This window comes from Tachypleus tridentatus, chromosome 1, assembly GCF_004210375.1.
Source record: "Tachypleus tridentatus isolate NWPU-2018 chromosome 1, ASM421037v1, whole genome shotgun sequence".
In the NCBI taxonomy this organism is placed as follows: Eukaryota; Metazoa; Arthropoda; class Merostomata; order Xiphosura; family Limulidae; genus Tachypleus; species Tachypleus tridentatus.
In genome coordinates this window covers 65278944-65300853 of record NC_134825.1, presented here as the reverse complement: position 1 = coordinate 65300853, position 21910 = coordinate 65278944, and the positions used below count along the sequence as shown (strand labels likewise).

Sequence of the window (21910 nt, the reverse complement as noted above, 5' to 3'; positions counted from 1 at the left end):
CTAGAAATCTTGGGTTCTTGTTGACAATATTAAAATAAAATAGAATCAAAGAAATAAAGTGTTTCTGGAGCCTCCTTTATTTATGTTAATGTTTTTAATGAATCAATGCTCACCACAAAAAAGATTTAATAATCATATTTACATGTTTTAAATCACTGCTATCCACTTTAGAAGAAGTGATCCACATCATACTTGGTGTGCTATCTGCCATATAAAGCACTGCTGAATCTGAATAATTCGTCTGAGCCTCATCTTCTGCACCTACTAAAGATTCTGGCCGAGAACGTCTTCCATACTTCTTATTTCCTAGCACCAGTTTGGGTGACACTTCACGATCTACAAAAACAGTCATGTGATTCAATTTCATCTTGAAGTTTTCTGGATTAGCAATAGGAAAAACAATGAATAATTAGAATCTGTGAAAACACTATAAAAGTTGGTCAGTCCTTTAGGTTACAGAATAAAACCTTAGCATTTAAATATATTAAAACTAAATAAAATTTAGTCAGAAACAAAAGCAGATTTTAATTAGAAACCTAAATAAAAATTGAAGTATACATTAATAAAATTAGAAACAAACTTATCATGCTTTTTGTCAATGGTCACATAAGTTAATAACTAAAAGTCAGAACTGATGGTTACTATACTGGCATTATAGTAACTATTAAGTCATACTGAATAATCCAGAAAGAAGAGGATAAAACCAACTAGGAACTAGTGGCAAAACCCTTTACAAAACAGTACTAACTAATTAAATTTTATACACCCAATCTGATATTATATGCTTTGTGTCATAAAAACAAATTGAGTCTTTTCTAACTTTTACAGCATCACAAGTGGAGTCAATAAATGTATAAATTAGAATTTCTTAATCTTCACAAACCTGAAACTTGGTAAACTGTAGAATCATCACATTCTTCTTCCTCATCTTTGATGTTAACTGATTGTGTTAACAGTGATATGAACCCCTCTTTAAACTCATGAAAAGCAATCTGAAAAAAAATCTGATTTATCTTTTCAAATACCACCAAAATATTGTAATTTGTATGAGACTGGATGCATATGTTGTGCAAAATATTTTTTATGAAACCCAATGGATAAATTATAAAACAATGCAATTTTGTGAAAATCAACAGCAAACATACAAAAACTAGATACCTATTCAAATTTCAACCCAAATTTTGAATCTTCTCAAATCATAAGATTTTAATTTTGGTTTCCAAATAAATAATAACAACAATATTAACTTTACTTTGACACTGCAAACATACTTCAAAATATTTTTAGGTATTTCTGAATTAAGACAATTATGCAGTAAAACTGTTGAATAAATGGTAATAATGAAAACCCATACCATATTAATTTGTTTTGGCTTTTCTTACCTTCTTTCTAAAGAGATAACAACATATTAATCTCTCAGGCATGTTAAAGTGGATATAAATCATCAAAATATCACTGAAACTTACTCTTGCTTTGGGGTCACTACCCAACAAGTGTTTTACAAAGATATTAACTTGGTCTGTCAACTGCAGTTTCTGGCAGAGAGAGGTAATCTCATCTTGGCCAAGATACCCACTCCCTGTAGTGTCACAGCTTTCAAACACCTCTCGTAGTTGAGCAACATAGGTATCCTGACTGTTGTCTTCTTCCATCACCCACCCTGTACAAATATACAAAGTTGAAGCACATAAAACTGATATATTAATAATAAAAATGTTTATAATACAAGTAAGAGAAAAATGCTGCTATAACATGGCAAAATGTAATGAAATTAACAATATTTTTGTCAAAAAAATGCATATTTTTTCTTTAAGCATGTTTAACCTTTTTCATTTCTTAGAAAGTTGATGTTATGATAAATATTATTTTTAAATTTTTGTTAAGAAACATATTCAGAATAAATTATTGGCAATAATGTAGATTTTAATTAAATAGTTTTACATAATTAATAAATTTTATTTATTGTTCAGATTTTTATAAAATCCAAAGTAGTTCCATGTTATTGTTCTAATACTTGATCCAGGAAAGTCATGCATTTTATACACAATTCATTCTTGTTAGTATGACTTCCTTCACCATGTACTCCAAAATTTCTCAGTATTACATGTAATATGACTAAAATTCCTCTAATCTCAATTTTACATTGGCACACCAACTCTAACGCATGGCAGCAGAGAGTGTCCACAACATTATGCATAATTAATACAAATCAAACAAGAAAAATGTTTCCAGTGTCCATGCATGTGGAAGAGGGAATCCCAGTGAGATTTTTTGTTTTGTTTTCTTTTGCTGCCGGAAACATTTATTCATTGACTAAATCATAGAGGTTATATATTTTAATTTGTTTGTAATAACTGATTAATAGCTGGCAGTGAAAATGCTAACAAACCACTTGGTTGAGGCCAAAAAAAAGTGAATTTTCAGCATAACCAATGATCAGTCATGTCGAGAAAACCCACTTGTAGAGAAATATATATGCAAAAATGGCTCGTTTGGGTTGACAAAATATTTTACATAGAAGAGCAAACAACAAGAGTAACATCAGCCAGCTCATTCATCAAAGACTCTTGTAATTTCAAGTCTAATCCAAATCAGCTTAATCATAAAGCCTTAATGGCCAGTTTCAATGTTATATCCCTCTTTACAGAAGTTCCAACCACTGAAGCCAGCAAGATAGCCTTAGAACTCTATATCCGAGACCCTAACCCAACTATAGACGTTCCCAGCAATCAATTAGCAACCCTCACAGAATTCACCACGATAAAGACAAACTTCATGTTCAACAACCACAACTATATACAAACAAATGGCTTAAGCATGGGCAACCCAGTATCACCAGTTCTAGCCAATATTTTTATGACACAAGTTGAAACACAAGCATTTAACACAGCATTACATCCACCACTATACTGGTACAGATATGTAGATGACACGGTTGTGGGATTCAGATCTACAGAACACACACTTAATTTTTTCAATCACATTAACTCTATACATCCCAATATTAACTTCACATGTGAACAGTAAGAAAGCAATCAGATATCATTTCTTAACCTCAAAATTACAAGAACCGACACACAATTCAAAACAGAAATCCACCGAAAAATCATCCATACTGGACTATACATTCCTTGGGACTCAGCACATGAAACAAAACAAAAACTCAACATACTAAGAAACCAAATAAACACAGCCATAAAACTATGCTCACCAGATAAAATTAACGATGAATTAGACAAAATAAAACAATACTTCATCAACATCAATAAGTTTCCTCCACAAACCGTAGAAAACACCTAGACAGAAAGCAAAATCAACCAACAAAAGTAAATATATCTCACGAATCAAAAAACCACAAAACCATATACTGCTGCACACCATATATTCCCGACATCAGCAGACAAATAACCAACATTTGGCAAAAACTAGTAACAAAATATGACATTCCAGTTAATACCAAATTTATTCAAAAACCAGGCACAAAACTGAGGTCTGTACTATGTAAAAACTACACTGACAAGCACCACACCAACATTATTTATAAAATACAATGTGATAACTGCCACAACTTTTATATTGGAGAAACAAGTAGAAAAATGGAAACCAGATTCAAAAAACATAAAAAGTCACCTTCACACATTTTTGAACACTGCAAGTCAAATAAACACAACATAACCATAGAAAACACTCAAATACTAAATAAAGAAACAAAGATAAACAAACGCAAAATTAAAGAAGCCTTACTTATACAACAACTTAAACCTAAAATAAACCAATATAAAGGAACACCTTTATACCTATATTAAATATAATAAAATAAAATTATATATTCAAACATCTAACACTGCCCTCTACATTCCGACACTCAGTTACACAACCCCTTCCAAACATGTAGTCAGCTTCCGGTCAGTTACCTCTTTCTTTCTTTGTGAACCTGACGATGACCGAAGAAGATCGAAACGTTGTTTGCTCTTCTACGTAAAATATTTTCTCAACCCAAACGAGCCGTTTTTGCATATATAGCATAACCAATGACTGTATATATCATTACCACTTTCTACAAACAAGTTCACTCACTCACAAATATTCAATTTCTTCCACTTGAAACTATCCTTATGAAAACATTTTTCCTAAACAAAGAGTAAGCTCATTCATTATTCTTACCTCTTCAACAAAAATCCATCATCTGTCAAATATTTCAGAGAAGAAACTGAAAACATTGTTTTACAAGTCTTAATGAGAATATATTCACCGTATAATCTGATAAGACTTTGCACATTTACTTCACATATCAGTATATTAATATTCTGATAAAATCTATTATTTTAATTCACATACTGCTTTATTTTTTTCTTTCCACAATTGAATCAACTTCATTCAATGTCCACCCTCTAATCAACCATCCAAATCATCATGTAGTTCATGCACCATTACCACGATAACCAACACAAGCTACCTCTATTAGTCATATCTTGATAGTCATCTTAATGTGTTACAATCTAGGAATCAATAAGTTGAAGTTTCTTTCTCAGTTTCATAAACTAAGTTGTGCTGACATTTTACTGTAAAATACCACTTGATAGCTCAGAAAGTACATAATACCACTGACTGAAAGTGGCTACACTAACTGCTGATACCTCAGCTAAGATCGGGAAGTCAAACTTAGTATATCAGCCAACCAGTAGAGCTGTAATGCTGCTCCTGCACTGACATTTTATTCTCTAACTGCATAAAGTACTTTCCCTAACAAGTTATCTTAAAGATCACATTATAAGGATAAACTACAAAGCTTACACATACAATCTAGATGTATCAGAGTCTACTAATGATGAAATGGAGTCTAAGTAATGAGACATTTGTTCATCACAGTTAATGCTCGGAAAGGAAGATTCCAATGATAATAAGTGTTATAAGTGTAGTGATGATTAGGAAGATAAAAATTAAATTGAACAGTTAAAGGTAAAGATAAGAATGACAATGATAAAAATATGGATATTTAAACATTTATATTGGGACTGTCATTAAAACATGATTTATTCTTAATTTCCTAGTAATTTAAGTATTAAAATTTATATAAAATATTCCATTTCAATAACATAAAATGCTTGTTTAACTTTTCTCAAACAAATTTACAAAAATATAAAGTCAGTCAGTTTATTGATGACCAACCCATATCTGATTTGCCATGATATTTATGAAATCTCCTCATTCGCCATTATTTGGTTGTTAATAACTGTTATAATTTTTTTATTTTTAAGGAAAATTTCCAACAGTCTCACATGCCATCTAAATTAAGGAAACTGGAAATCCTTTGTATTATGGGGACAAAAGTAAAATTTAATCCTTTTCTGGTTGATACATATTGAGATAAATCATGATGTTTATATAACACTTAACTCATTATCTTTAACTGAAACAACTGTTTTCAAAATGAAATATTTAACATCAATTTTCACACTTTAAACAAACAACATGTATTATCCATGGACTGACAGGAGGGAAGCTCTTCCCATATCACAGAACAGTAACAATGTTGACAAAGCAGAGTTTGTATACAGTGCAATGCAAGTAAATCCAAAAGTCACACTTTTATCAAAGATACTTTTATATATATATTAACATTTGATTTGTACATACTTGTTATTTGATTTTCATTTAAAATCACGTACCCTACATGTAATAAATGTATTATTAGTTTTTGATGCAACTCCTAAAACGATGTTAAGAAAAACATAAACTTCAAAACAACTGCTGTAAAATATTTACGTCTTTTGAATCTTGAAGTCAAGTGTAAGGCTAAACAACAACAACAACAACAACAACAACAAAACTGACAGTAATTTCGATTTGAAATTCTCTATCCCCAGAGGAGACAGAGATAACCGGGGGTGCTCAGAAAGATGGGCTTCCTCTTCGCCCCGCTCACGAATTTTGAATATGGTAAAGCTTCCTGAAAGAAAAAAAAAGTAATATGAGATACCGAACTCGTGCGAAAAAGGCAAGCAGACACAAGCACAAAAAAACCGACCACAAGCACCCGGTTCGAGGGGATACCACAAAATCAATGGCCAATTGATGACAAAGGGTCATTCAGGGCGGCGTGGATCAATAAATCCGATGTCTGGTTTAATTTAGTGTGGGGGAAACGGGAGCACCCCGAGAAAACCCACTTTCACTTCCCATGCTAATTTAATTGGGAAGTGCCTGAGTTGACTGCAAAATCGAAGAACTTGAGTTGAGAACTGAAAAAGAAAATATGATTAATACATATACCAGAATTTAGGTGTGAGAGACATAATACGGAGACTTATGAATGCGCCAGGTACTTGGTGTGGCAGCTAATATAGGGAACTGTTTTGTAAGAGAATTTCTTACGTGTGCAGACTTACAGTATTTAACAGCGAGTTTACGAAACCTGGTATTTATTTTGGGTAGTGCCTGCGGGGAATCTAGGTGTGATAGCGGAGTGTATTTAGGCAAACGGTAGGCTATCCTGATCGCCCCGTATTGTATGGATTCTAATTTGTTTGAGATATTAGGTGACATGTTGCATGTGACCATGGAGCCATATTCCATGAGTGACCTGATATATGCTTTATAAGTGACAAGGATCGATTCCGGAGAACACCCAACATGAATGCCACCGATCCGCCTTAGATACGCGATGCGTTGGTAGACTGCTTTACATATGTTATTAAAGTGGTCGGTCCAGACCAATAACCTGTTGAAAGTAATCCCTAAAAATTTAACAGTTTTCGAGAATTTGATGTTGGTATTGAGTAATTTTAATGAGAGATTGTTCAATTTTTTACTTTTATTTTTACGACAACGAAAGAACACTATAGCTTGAGTTTTATTAGGATTCAATGCGACGCGCCAGTGATTGCACCATGCTGGTACGTTATTTAGTGAGCTTTGAACGCGCGAAACTGCGGCAGCCAGATCGCTAGACTTGCTCAAGATTGCCACATCATCAGCATATTGGGACGCGTGCGTGTAATTATGTTTAGGGATGGAATTGCTATTAACATAGATAATATAAAGTAATAGACTGATGGCAGACCCTTGCGTTACGCCGGCTTTTACTGGAAAATGATAAGAGAGTGCATGATTCACCCGAACACTAGCATGTCTGTTAGATAGGAAACTTGAAGTCCACCTTATGATCGTGTGTGGGATTTTGAGACAATGTAGTTTGAATAGTAGTGCGTTGTGCCAGACACTATCAAATGCTTTTTCAACGTCCAAAAACGCTGCAACTGTCTTGTGTTTACGATTAAAAGCTTCAAACACGGTTTCTGTAAGTCTAAGTAAATGATCACTGGTTTGTCTGGCGGCATTTTGTATATCGTTGATGATGTTGTTGGATTCCAGGAAGTATAGGAGTCGGCTAGCCACGATTTTTCCAACAGTTTACCTGTGGAATTCGAAAGGCTTATGGGTCGATAACTGGCAGGATTCTGAGTCAGTATTTGGTTTGGGGATAACAATGATTATTGCAGATTTCCAATGTTTAGGGAAATAACCTGTTGATAATGATATTCTAAAGGATAGTGAGGTAACGTAGGTCTGGGAAGTTTTTTAGGATAATATTCTTAATTTGGTCCTCACCTGAGGCAGTGTTCTTGAGTTTTGAAATATGAATTCTGAGCTCAGCGCATGATATGGGACGAGATATATTATCGTGAGTGTGAACTGTGTACTGGTCAGATGAGTGATCGAAATTAGTTTGAAAAATATATTGGTTGTTGGCGATAAAGTTATTAACTGTGTGAATATGATTATTGTCAAAAAATGGGAGGTTTGGTGTCTGAAAGGTGTGTTCAAGATATTGTGCAAAGAGGTTAGTTTTGTCAGAATCAGTTGTGGCTGTTGAGCTGCTATATATGATAACTGAGTTAACTTGCATTTTGGAGTTGTTACAAATTGATTTAAATTTTTTTCCAAAATGCTGCCGGATCATTTTTACTTTCATTAATTGTAATACAGAAATTTTCCCAATTAACTTCTTGTTGTCTCTTAATAAGTGATTTGATAAGGTTATTTTCTCTATTGATTAGTGTTTTAAGATGTTGGTCACGCATAACAATGAACTGACGGCGTAACCGCCTTCTCTGTTTAATATGTAAATGTATTTCAGGTGTGAATTTCCATGACTTGTATTCGCGGGATAGCGCTTTTTGTGGGACAGTAGCCCTGATTGCTCCGTGTATGGAAGAAATACTCTTTTCTGTCAGGATGTAGATCGTATCTTTATTGAGACAGGTATAATCTGTGATGATGGAAGAAGAGTTGAGAAATATTCGGAATTGGCCCCAGTCAGTGTTAGCAAAATCGTGAATTACGGGTATGGGTTCACTATTGATTAACTCTGGGTTATATAATGTGAAATAGATGGGGTCATGATCTCCCACAATGTTGGGAAGAATCCGAAAATTAGATACGTGTGGTAAGATGTTAGGTGTAGAGATGGCTAAATCTAAGATATGTGTAACGCTAAACTGTGACCTACATCTTTTAAAAGCCGTTCCGCCCATCAAGTGCAACAAACGAATTCTACCAATCACCGTGCAATTCCATAAGCAACTCCCTTTATTATAAGTTTGAGAAGACTCCACATCAAATACTCATACAGAATAGGTTATCATGAAACTTACATTAAAATAACAGAACGTCACACCAATGACGAATTATTACAGACTGTGCAGTTTGTCTGTAAACTACGATAAGGAAAAGTCTCGTCCAATGCTTGAAAAAGATGTATACTGATACAATAATTTAACGCCACTAGAATTACCTCACCACGGTTCTATATCTGAGCTTCATTAGGGTGCGAAATTCAACTACCACTCGATAGCCCAGCGGTAAACCTGACGCTCAATTTCGGAGTTTGATCTCCGTGCGCAAATCAAAGTCTCAGCGGTATATCTGAGAGCTCACACCGTGAAAACCTAGTGTAAATATTCGTGTCAGGTATAGCATAAATAGCCTACTATGTAGGTTGGTGTTCACAAACAAAAACAAAATTGATCTTTGCAATGGGCACATTGCAGGTAACCCATTTTGTTCACTTTTCCACTTAAAACAAGCTCGATTGTTACGTTATCTTCACACTATGTCATTCTAAAAAGAAACAAAACCTAAAGTCCTCATTCAAACCCATGAAATAATGAATGATCCAAGAATGACAATATTTTTCCTGGAATTTAGCCACAGTTAAAATCACTCTATCAGTTAATATTCGATGGGATATTTGATTTTTCTGTCTTGCTAGAAAAGAGAAGTAGTATTAGATACAACGTACAGTGAAAAATCAAACTTCGACAACTTGTTGACACAAGATGAAAGCAATAAGTGACACAACAAGTCTTTGTGTGTATATATTTAGCTTAATGAAACTACGTCGCGATTATCTCAATTCTTTAACGCGATTTACTGTTTGTTTATTGTTGGGCACAATACTACAAAATAAGCTATTCGTGCTGTGCCCATCACGAGTGCTCAAAACAGATTTTGCGTTATAAGCCTTCAGACTTGTCGCCAAGCCACTGGTTTATTAATTGTAACCAGTTAATTGTCCTTCGATTATAGAAACCTGTAAATACTAAAAAGAAAGAGAAAAACAAAGATATAAAACGTGTTTCTTTTTTTCTAAGGATCAACAAACAGGTTTTCCTTTGGATTCAGATCAACACTAACTAACAAATTAAAATAACACCTGCTCATAACACTAGATATGAGAAGAAACTATCAAAGCATAACGACAGCTTAAAGCAGTCTTAGTGACATTTTCATTTCTAGTCGTACTTTTATTTATTTGATTTCTATAAACCTAAATAAACAAAATAATTAATCCACTGCTTACTTTGATTAACAGTACTTTTTAATAAAATAATTCAATTTCAATTGATTTAGCGCAACATTAGATTATTTTAATTTAGAATATAGTTACATCAGAACTCTAAGATTTATTTCAGTGTTTTTTTTTATTTTTTAAATAGTATATTACTTATCACATCATTTATACTCTACTTTTAAAAGAAGAATAATAAGAAATAATTTTAGTTCTGATTTACCGAACATACTAAAAATGTATCACGAGTAGACAAACTGTTTTCTCAAACGAAAAAAAAAAGTGTTGCTAAACTACATATTATACAACTAACATTATACATCATATTATGTGGTGAAATTTCACTCACTACAACAATCTGATGCACGTTGGATTAAACATAAGTTTCATTACACAATTATATTTCAATATAAAGCCAACTTTTCGGTTTATCGGATACGTCAATTCACTACATAAAACATGTTTTCAACAATTCAAAGAAACATGATAACCTACACAATTATTATGAAGTTTATGTGTATGTTTTCTTATAGCAAAGCCACATCGAGCTATCTCCTGAGTCCACCGAGGGGAATCGAACCCAGGATTTTAGCGATGAAGTTTATACTATTTAAAAATAATCAACTGTTTTCGATATAAACTTCAACATGTTCTGCATGTTTTCAACGATTCAGAGAAGTGTATATTAGGATAGCAAAGCCACATCAGGTTGTGTCCACCGAAGGGTATCGAACCCTTTATTTTACCGCTGTCCAAGGGGAAGGGGGGGAAGGAGTCAGACATTTGTAAACTCAATATAATCATCACGATAATTTAAACTATTTATAAATACTCAACAGTAACTTCAACAGGTACTACATGTTTTCAACAGTTCATAGAAACATGATTACCCACACAATCACTGTGGGTACTTACACCATTCAAAAACATTAAAAGATTTTAAGATTTAAACTCTAAGGGACAGGGCGAATCACAAAGCTAATTATACGTTTTTACCACATATCATCTCTCAAATCGGACAAGGAACAAAGCTATCCACAAAATAAAACTATAATTTTTAAAGTGGCTGAATGTAATCAGCTTATGACAACAACAGTAAGTTTCGTTACGATTATGCCTCTGTAAGACGCTTTATTGTTAGGTTATTAGTAATAGTGAAAATCGCTAAACTATTTTTTCTACTTTTCTTTGAGTTTTTAGAAATCCAAAAACAAAGTTTTTTTTTAATTAAATGTGGTTCGCTATACAGACCATGCTGATAAAAGTGAGTCACCGTCATTGTTTCTACACACTAATATATATACATATGTTTATATGTAATTTATACATAACCGTTATCAACATCTGCACCTGTTCTTTACCAGAAGTGCAGATATATAAAATACTATAAACCATCTTATTATTGTAACTCTAATCTTAATACTAAAAGAGTGGGACTCTACTCTCTTTAACTAACCTGTAACTCACTTTCGTCTGTTACAAAGATTATAACATTATTAAATCTTAAAGATTTTGTTTGTTTGTTTGTTTGTTTGAATTTCGCGCAAAGTTACACGAAGGCTGTTTGCGCTAGTCTTCTCTACATTAGCGGTGTAACTCTTGGGCTACTCTTTCACCAACGAATAGTGGTATTGACCGTAACTTTATAAGGCCCACACAGCTGAAAAGGCGAGCATGTTTGGTGCGACTGAGATTCGAACCTGCGACTCTCAAATAAGGAGTCGAACGCCCTAACCACTTGGCTATGCCCGGCAATCTTAAAGATGAGTGCATTGCAAAATTAAAGTTAAGTATCAGTTTGAAAACAAATAAGGAACAAGTCTACCTGGTACAGAAGTAAAGGTTCTCATGGCGTATCGTAAAATCGTCCAGTCTCCAGTTTGGATTTCAGCAAAATAATTACGTTTAACTCAACTAGATGCGTGTTACACGACTAAAAATATTGGTTGGTCGCCAACCGAAGTTTGCAATAACTGCTACAAAACATAAACTCTCTTGATACTACCAATGAAACTGATCACCATTCGCATCCACAAGTAACCCAATATTAACATACTAGCTTGAGGTCCTTGGTCTTCTGATTTACAATTTTAACAAACACATACTTATATACGAATCGGAGCATGAAGCTCAAATTATTTTCCACCAGATGTTGTTCTGCATTGGTTCTTGTAAGAAATGTACTCATAAAAAAGACGTTATGTATGTATACAAACACGTTATTGACATAAAATTGTTATGCATGAGAGAATACAGGTGTAACGTCCATTAGTGCGTGCACACGTTAAAAAAAAACGGCTATTTTCGCAACCAGATGAAGGCGATGAAGTTTTCCTACGAAAGAAGGGTTTTGCCATTTGAAACTACTTTTAAAGTAAAAATTACAGGGCGTTGATACCTCAAATCTCGTACTTCAAGTATAATGAACAACGATTTCAGCTCGTGACCTATCATTGCACAAGAATGTCACAAGGCTTACGTTCATGATACTAAATAATGTTGATTCTCTAAACATGTACGCGTTGTGTACAATCGAAACTCAGAACCGATAATTTTTGAAAATTGTCAATTTGCGCTATCACGAGATTCAAAAAATATATTAATATGCTTTAAGTGACTCAAGATATAACTAAATCCATATAATTCACGAGTCATTTTTTATTTTTTAAAGGTGAAATAAAAAATGTAACTTAAATATAATAAGACAGGTTTTACATAACAATGTTTTCTTTTTTGTTTGTTTAAAGGAAGAACGTTCACAAAATAAAGTACCTTTTCAGGCAGAATGTAGAAAGTGTTTTCTGACGATAATGTTTGCAGTTCCCTGCACTGAACAACAGTATTATCGTACATTCGTGAATTGTTGTTGAATTTCAAGTAAAGTAACCCTAAATTTGAAGTAATAAATTAGACGGTAGGCAGTTAGTAAAATCATGGGCTACTCTAATGGAATAGAGGAATTCGACTGTCACTCTTATAACGCAGCCAAAAGTATGGAGATAATTTTTTTGTATTTTTTCTTTTTTTTTAATATGTGGCAAGGAGGGTGAGAACCTCAAGTTTAAAGCTCGACACAGTAACCATTTGGCCAAGCTACATCCATCTTTTTTCTTAACCTTACACGTGTAAAAACTTGACTAAAGAAAGCAAGATAAGATGTAAACTTTACATCTTTAATTCTATTTCAAAATACAACAATTCTAAACACTTGACCTAAATTCTACAGCGCTGCTATACTTCTTCAAAACATTTAGTGACTATAAGCAAGCGAGATTCGTGTTGTCCTTAAACATTCTATAGCATGCTGTCCCATTACCAAGAATAACATCGAAACAAATACTTGGGAAGTTTTCTTATAAATTAACAGGCGTACACATATACACACACCATGTGTACACATATACACACACCATGTTCGTCTGTTTCATCTTACAATAACCAACTCAGCCAGGGACGGTCTTCGTCATTCTGGAACCTTGAGAATAATTCAACAAATGAGCCCCTCATAATGATAAGTTTGTTTTGTTTGTTTGTTTTTTGGAATTTCGCACAAAACTACACGAGGGCTATCTGTGCTAGCCGTCCCTAATTTAGCAGTGTAAGACTAGAGGGAAGGCAGCTAGTCATCACCACCCACCGCCAACTCTTGGGCTACTCTTTTACCAACGAAAAGTGGGATTGACCGTCACTTATAACGCCCCCACGGCTGGGAGGGCGAGCATGTTTGGCGCGACTCGGGCGCGAACCCGCCATAATGATAAGAAAAATTAGAAGTAGATTAAAATGCAAAGCATCGGGGGGCTCTTCCATGTGCAGGGCCACAAGTATTTGCCCAATTTTGTCCCATAGGTAAAATCGCCTATGAGCTCAGCCCAGTATCTATGCCACAGAAATAATGTCCCAGAACACAAGTTCTGGATGTCAGGCACATGATTAGTATCCGAAAAAAATATTGAGCAAAGAATAAAGGTTGAAATAAAAAAAATATTGCAATTTCAAGAAGCATTAAAGACACTACAGGAAAATGATTTTTGAAGCAGCAGAAAAAACTGGAAATGTTAGTATTGTCGCCAATACTTAGAAACAGTAACTGCTGTTGACTAGTTAAAAAGTCGAATATAACGTGTAAACAAATACAGAAAAAAAAAAAAAACCTTTCAGAGATTGGAATAGTTACACGTAAAAAAATTGGGGTATTGTTCCAAATTCCATAATACACTTTGCTAAAATAAAATACTTTAGGCATTACTAATATATGCTAAAGGATGATCTTGTATAGGAGTTTAGTCTGGTATCATCACCTGCTCTTGTTCATAAATAAACTTTCTGGTTGAAAACATCAATTGTAACTAAAACGTAATTATTACTTTTCTAGTCCTTCGAGAGAGAACTGGGAGGTAATGTTTTTATCTGATGTAAGTACATTTGAATGCACTAGTGCAATGATATCTGTCACGAAAGGCTGTATTGCATCATCAAATTAAAGGTTTAGCTTGAAAATCAATATTCAGAATGTATTCGTTCACGTTATCAGAGGTTAATTTACACAAACCAAGCACTGTATATGGTTATCTTTGCTTTCTAGACTGCTGGCAGTCATCTGGTCTCCATTGCACATGCTGTAGCAGGAAAGAAGATACAACTAATGAGAATAAATATCAAATATTTATATTAATATAATACTATAAATATTCATGAAGGCTATATGTTGTAGGATGGGCTGTCGAGAATGTACTTTGACAAATCAAACTGAAATAAAACTAAAACACGGTTTAATATTTGTCGAAAGTTTTCACATTTCCCTTAATGATGTGGACTTTTAATTCTTAGCTAAGTATAATTGATAGTCTTGAAATAATTTAATAAAGTTTGACACTTTTGTGATTTTCGTACAGCCTTGGGCCAACGTTTAACCGCAAGTTCCTGGAACACAGAGCTTATTCGCAACGAGACATATTCTGGAATCTCCTGGCAAAATTATTCGAATTCCAACGTTTTATATATATTATTACTAGTATTTGAATTACATGTCTACATGCGTATTTTTTACACTCGATAAATACTTATGCTATTAAAATATATCTTATTAAAAAAACAATCAACCTTTGGTTAATCTTTCCTGGTGTGTACGTTGTGATAGCTTATATACTGAGTTCAAAAATCTTCACGGTGACTTTGTGTTTGCTACACAAGCTACTTACAAAAGACATCTCACAAAAATTGTGCAAAATACTTAACTAATCAAGTTATGGGTAACCCTTACTGAACTTAAGATTGCAGATCACAAAAGTCAAGGTTCTAGTCACGATATGTTGATGAACATACTACGAATGAATACCTTATGTTGAAGTTAAAGTGATTATTGGTAATATTACAATTATCAGGTCAAATTACAGAGAATGGTTACTAAATTTAAAGCACTTTTATTGGAATATTAAAAATACCAATTCAACTTACGAACAGCCCTCTATTAATTTAAGGCGATTTTTATCGGCAGTATTACAACATTACATCAACTTATAGACAGCCTCGTACTGAATATTAAGGTAATTTGTATCGTAGTATTAAAATTACAATTTGAGAGTGCAAATTACTTGTACAGGTAAAAACAGTGAAACATTTTTATCTTTAGTTAGTTGTTCGTACTTCTGTTTATAATAAACTCACGTTTTCAAGAAAACGTTAGTGTTCTCTAAAGCACAACCAGAAATTACTTCACGAATACCACATTATATCAGATGAACAAACATGTTTTAGGTAAACTATAGATGACGGTCTGATCATTAAATAAAAGTACGAAGGGAAACTTTAATATTTCATTTGATTTCTATTGTTTACAAAACTAAAATGCGTATTACACTATAATTAGTGTCGAATCTTTTATTTGTATTTGAAATTTTGTGTAAAACTACTCAAGAGCTATCTGCCTACGCTAACCGTTCCTAATTTAAAGGTGACAGAGGGTGGCTAACCAGTACTACCAATGAGTAGTAATATTGAACGTCATATTATAATACACCTACAGCTAAAAGGGCAAGCATGTTTGGTGACGGGATTCGAACTCGTGGCCCGCAGATTGCGAGTTGAGTATCCTAACTATCAGGCCATGCAATGCCGGTTAGTGTACAAAATGATCAAAGTACAATGAATCTCTCTATCATATGAAATGGTGGGCGATGAAACAAGTAAGGCCGTATCAAGTCACATAACGTCATAGACTACGCTGGATAAAATTAGTTTGTGAAGATTACACGCGTGGAAAGAGAGGCTACGAGTTACAACTACATTCATGAGACAAACTGCCACCACAAATTTGTAAATAAATATATGTCTAGAAATGTTTACACTGTGATACATTACAAGTATCACGAGCGAAGGGGTTTTATTTGAATAAAATTTTAGTTTACGCAGTTTTATATGTCAGTTTTTGTTTTGCGAAAGTTTTAATACACGTTTAATATCCGATAGGTTGATATGTAAGAAAGCCTTTCTGGTAAAACTGGTTGAATTATGGCTCATAAAAAAATATTGTGGTCTATTATCAGCGCTAAAAGGTATCTCTTCTTCATCGCTATTTAGGACTTGAAGACCCTGGAGGCTCAGGTTCAAATTTACATTTTCTTCAGCTGTGAGCTATTGTTGTTTGAATGTTCTATGGTTTGATAAACTGGTTTGAATGTTTACCGGTTACTGTTACCACTTTCTTTTTGAAACAATGTTGGCTGTGTTGTTATGTTCTGTGTGGAAGTACAGGAAGTTGAATAATATGAGGTAGTAACGGTGTTAAGTGTTCTATAGCTATTTTAATAATTAATGTTATACTGTCATCGTGTTTTTGAGGGCTTCTGTATTGTGATGGAAATTCGTAAAATATATCTTTGGTACTGTATCTTTGTTTGTTTTGCTGGATTTTGTGCAAAGCTACTCGACAGCTATCTGCATTAGCCATCCCTAATTTACGTTAGAGGTGATAAACTAGAAGAAAAGCAGCTAAACAATAGTGCCTATTGCCACTCTTGGACCATCCTTTACCAACGAAAGGTAGGATTCACCTTCACATCACTCCAACAGCTGAAAGGGCGGACATACTTTGGTTTAGTTTCTTTTGAATTTCGCATAAAGCTACACGATGGTTATCTGCGCTAGCCATCCCTAATTTAGCAGCGACTAATGTGACTTGACCGTTACATTATACCGTCCCCACGACTAAAAGGGCGAGCATGTTTGGTGTGACGGGGATTCGAACCCGAGACCCTCAGATTACGAGCCAAGTGCCTTAACCACCTGGCCATAGCAAGTCGGCGGGCATTATGATTATGAACTGAATACCCTAAACATTAAGCCATACCAGGCTCAATAATATCCGTAGCAATGCAAAAGTGGCATAAAACACCTGATTATTTCTAAAACATAAATACTAATTTGTTTTAATTTACCTTTTAAAATTTAACAACAATAAAAATAATTTTATCTGAAAACTTTTTGTACACTTTTATCATTTCTCTGTTTTGTCACCACGCTTTTATATTGAGAAATGTGAGCGTTTCCATGACTACATAAAACATATAAAGATTGTATATTAAAAAAAAATACATGATTGGATATCCAACATATCAAGAAATATCTAACTAGTTAATGACATACTTAGATTTACGGCCAATTTAATGTATTTGGTTGGAAATGTACAAATGGGAGATCTGTGATTGAGAATCGATGCTTTGTGAGTAAGGTCTTCAAAAGATACAAATACTAATGGGTGGAATCATACACCCCAACTTTCCTTCTATTACTTTCATGTTATTTTAGGGCACATGTAAACACCACATGTTCATTCTTTCGCTATGAGTCAAAAACATAAAAGGATGTATTTTATGGCATTTTCTGACGCTACTTTTTGTTGTTCTCAAATGACACGCCGAGAATCAGAAAGTGACTCAAATATACATGCATGGCGAGTCAAGCAGCGAATCAAAATCGTTATTTCCGCTTCTCATTATCTTTAACGTGCTGATATATTCACAAGGCATTTACGTGATTCACGATATGCACGTGCATGTGCTTGAAACGACAAGAAAACTTCAAAAAAATTTTTTTTATTCATCAGGTTCCATTCCAACCCTCCAACAATCTAAGCCTAATTAATAATGAAAACGCGAAAACAATACCATAACTAAATGTCCCTACGACATAACATAAGATATAAGTGCATCATTTTACCTATTAAAAATGACTTATAACAATCAGTATAGCACATCTCATTGTGCTGCATTATATTTATGTCTGTGTGTAATTACAGGATAATATCAATATTGGGTTGAATAATCATAGTTGTTTGTTGTTTTTGCAATAGCTTTGATGAAACGTAAATTTAGAGTTGTGATTCGACTGAAACCACAATATAGAAAATAAACTGTACTGTCCAAAAGTAATGAGGTACCATTGTATGTATATTTATTTATTAATTTTCTATGTTGTAGTTATCAATGTGATCTTATTACGTCATTGCAAATCTTTGATATACAGAAAAAAAAAAAGCCCACTGGTGGCCCAATTAATTCGGATTTCTACAGAACCTTCATATTACCGATTGGGGTCCAGCATAGCCTGGTAGGTTAAGGCGTTTGACACGTTATCTGAGAGTCGCGGGTTCGAATCCCCGTTGCACCAAACATACTCGCCCTTTCAGCCGCGGGGGCGTTATAATGTTACGATCAATACCACTATACGTGGTTAAAAGAGTAGCCCTAGAGTTGGCGGTGGGTGGTGATGACTAACTCCCTTCCCTCTAGTCTTACACTGCTAAATTAGGGACGGCTAGCGCAGATAGCTCTCGAGTAGCTTTGCGCGAAATTCAAAAAAACAAAACAAACAAAAACATTACTTACTGTTTTTATACCATTTGCTACCGGTGGGTTGACATATTGTATTATATTAAGACATTCTATTTTTGTCCTGTTACAGTAGTCAATATATAGAACTGACCTGAATATCAAGTAGAGTTCCTTACTTTCTATAAGAACTACTTGTTCATGTTCCTAATGCAGTTACAACATTCTATAAGGTATTAATTTTAACCTTTTACTGCCACGAGATACTGAAGTTTAAACCATGTCTTTATTCTTAGTGTAATGTGAATTGTAATTTTCATCATCTTTTTTTTTTTTCCCTCACCCCGTTTTTCTGTACGTTAAAGAATACGTAATACGAAATTTTTGAAATATTCGAGCAAATGATCATATTTATATATTCCAAACAGTACATAAATATATACGTTTCATAATTAGATATAATATCAGTTAAAAATACAACTTTTTAATAAGATATATATCTTCACGAAGCCTCAGTATCCTGATCGTGGGTTGAATATCACTTGTGAAGTGATGATGGCTATATATACACATATATATATCGTTTCCACGTCATTTTATTCTATTTCAGAGACCTTATTTTTCGTTATTCACTTATCGTTACGACGAAACTACTAACAATTAAATAGTTGATCATTTTCACATTGTCGTTATATTAAGTACTTCCGGTCGTACAAATCTGAAATATATGTTCATCACATTTTTATAAAACTTTAAATATGACTTATTTTTTAACTTTAGACTAGCTTCAGAACTAAAACACTATGATAAGAGCCTGAAGTGTTTAGTTTTGTCTGTAATTAATTAAATCTTTCTTAATGTACTTTCACCGTTGAGAAACCCGTGATGACACACGTTTCCTGTTTCTTTTACACTGATATTAATGAAAATGAAGTGCACACAACCGTAACAAACAGAAATCAGCATGGAAACCACGAGTTTGCGTAAAGTCCAGCTGCCGTAGAACATGGTGTACATATATTCCAATGAACAGGCCAACCTACATGGACTGTTCCAGTTTGTACAGACAACGTATTGTAGCATTAAACATTTAGTACTTGCTGAAAAACGTATACACAGAAAAATCTTCTCAGAACTGAGTCGCAGTACAGGATTGGCTAAAAAAACCCTTAACATGGGAGTAAAGCTGCAAAAAACAAACATGGGCATGGAAAAAAAACGTAACCACTTAATCATTTAATAACCTAATATACACACACAACACTTCCTCTAACTACCCATAGTTCACGTGTATTTATTGACAGAAATGACTACAAACTAAATTTAACTTAGAAACGTGATTATGTAATCTCTTTTAACTTTAATTATTCTCATACAGTTAGGCCTTGTTTTAATATTTGAATTACATGAATTTGAGCAGGCTATTCTTATCACGGAAAACACAAAGAGGTTAAGTTTCAAATTATTTATTATCTTCGCAACAGCTTACAAATTCTATGTAAATAACTGGGGCATAGTTACTCGTTGTGAACTGCTGCTAATCTGGACTGATTGTTAAATCTGAAGGGAAAAATACACAAGGATGGAAGAAAATAACAAAAAACTGCCATCCACAACACTAAGTGCTACGACTTAAACGAGATAACGATAGTATAACGTCTCTACAAAAATAACTTATAGGAAATTATTCAAGAATTCGCGAATATAGAGCCAAAAGTTCACGTTTCAACAAAATATGTTTTTTGTCTTTAATTCCTGTTAACATTCATACGCAACCAATCAGCAGACTCTACTACTGTACCGTGGTATTCTGCCTGCTTAATTTAGATGGTGATGAACGCAGATGGCGCTCAAACACTGTTTGTTTGTTTTTTCACTCACACCTCTACAAGCATGTCAACACTCTCCTATAAGATCTATGACTATCTCTTATGGGAAGAAGTTTAACTATTCTAGCTAAGCATGGTGAAATTCCAAACAGCTTCACAAATAATAATTGAAAAATCTCAAGCGCGCAAACACACACACTACCCGTCTGTAACATTCGCTATTCAGCAGTGAAAATGCAAATAAGTCAACCAATAAAATGCTTGTAATCTGAAACGGCACCAAAACGCTGTGTGATCAACCAGAGTCGCAGATCGATGATACTTTCTTATAGAAATCAAATCCCTCTTTACTCAAAACGTGCATCCAGCTAAGTTCCAAGTCATCTCTAGGTTATTTCACTTTATAAACGCGACCTTCTAGTCACAATTACGGAACATTATAAAAACATAATTTAAAACTTGAATGTTTTTATTTTACTTTAATTTTTCAAAATTTAAAGTATTTTTCAACTATTTTAAAATTAACATTTAAGCGTTTCAAAAAATTTGCTCCCCCAAAAAAAGGTCATTTTTAGTGTGCATTAAACAGTTTTTAAAATTTTGAGTGTTCTAACTACTTGTGACAACTCAGAATAATATATACTTTTAAAACACAGCCAACCGTTTATGTAAGGAAGGGCAGTTGAACTTTCATAAAGCATAAAAACATTGTCGGGCAAAAATTTTCAAACTTTTTTAATCTAGGGTCCCTTTTCTAATTTCCCAGTCGTGTAAGAAAAGGTTAACAGAGAACAAGTGCTATTTGTAGGATACTTAAAAACATGGAAAGGAGGGAGCATGCAGCACAATTACAAGTAAAGCAACTCTTTTAGGGGCCCGGCATGGCCAGGTGGTTAAGGCACTCGACTCGTATTCTGAGGGTCGCGTGTTCGAATCCCTGTCACACCAAACATGCTTGCTCTTTCAGCCGTGGGGGCGTCATAATATGACGGTCAATTCCACTATACGTTGTTAAAAGAGTAGCCCAAAAGTTTGCGGTGGGTGGTGATGACTAGCTGCCTTCCCTCTTGTCTTACACTGCTAAATTAGGGACGGCTAGCACAGATAGCCATCGTGTAGCTTTGTGCAAGATTAAAAACTGTATCAGTAAATTCCAATAAGCAAGCTTCAAATACAATAAACACTGCACTAGTGTACCAATCTAACTAGGAAATGTATAAAAGAAGTAATAATGTAGCAGTTAGGTGTCCTTGCTGTTACGGATATTTACGGCCGTAATCCCAATAACAGTATTTATGTGAGTTTTTTTTGCATATTTCCAAGTTCCAAACAATTTTTTGCGACCCACAAGTTGTCGTGACTCACAGTTTGAAAATACCTGAAACAGTTTTTTGGTTTTT

The 21910-nt window shown here is 34.0% G+C and overlaps 1 protein-coding gene across 10 annotated transcripts in view; it reads right to left on the bottom strand.

The window, feature by feature from the left end:
- The window catches only part of LOC143250628 (uncharacterized), a 113687-nt gene that overhangs the window by 77480 nt on the left and 14297 nt on the right, over positions 1 to 21910 (bottom strand). For 7 of the 10 annotated variants that reach the window (XR_013028286.1, XM_076501533.1, XM_076501484.1 and 4 more), the window contains 3 exons: positions 1467 to 1660; positions 884 to 992; positions 143 to 336 (listed from right to left, as the gene is read on the bottom strand). The gene's annotated coding sequence lies outside the window, so the exon portion shown is untranslated. Of the gene's footprint in view, positions 1 to 142; positions 337 to 883; positions 993 to 1466; positions 1661 to 5766; positions 5951 to 21910 lie in introns of all 10 variants that reach the window. The other 3 variants (XM_076501545.1, XM_076501515.1, XM_076501542.1) reach the window with 1 other exon arrangement.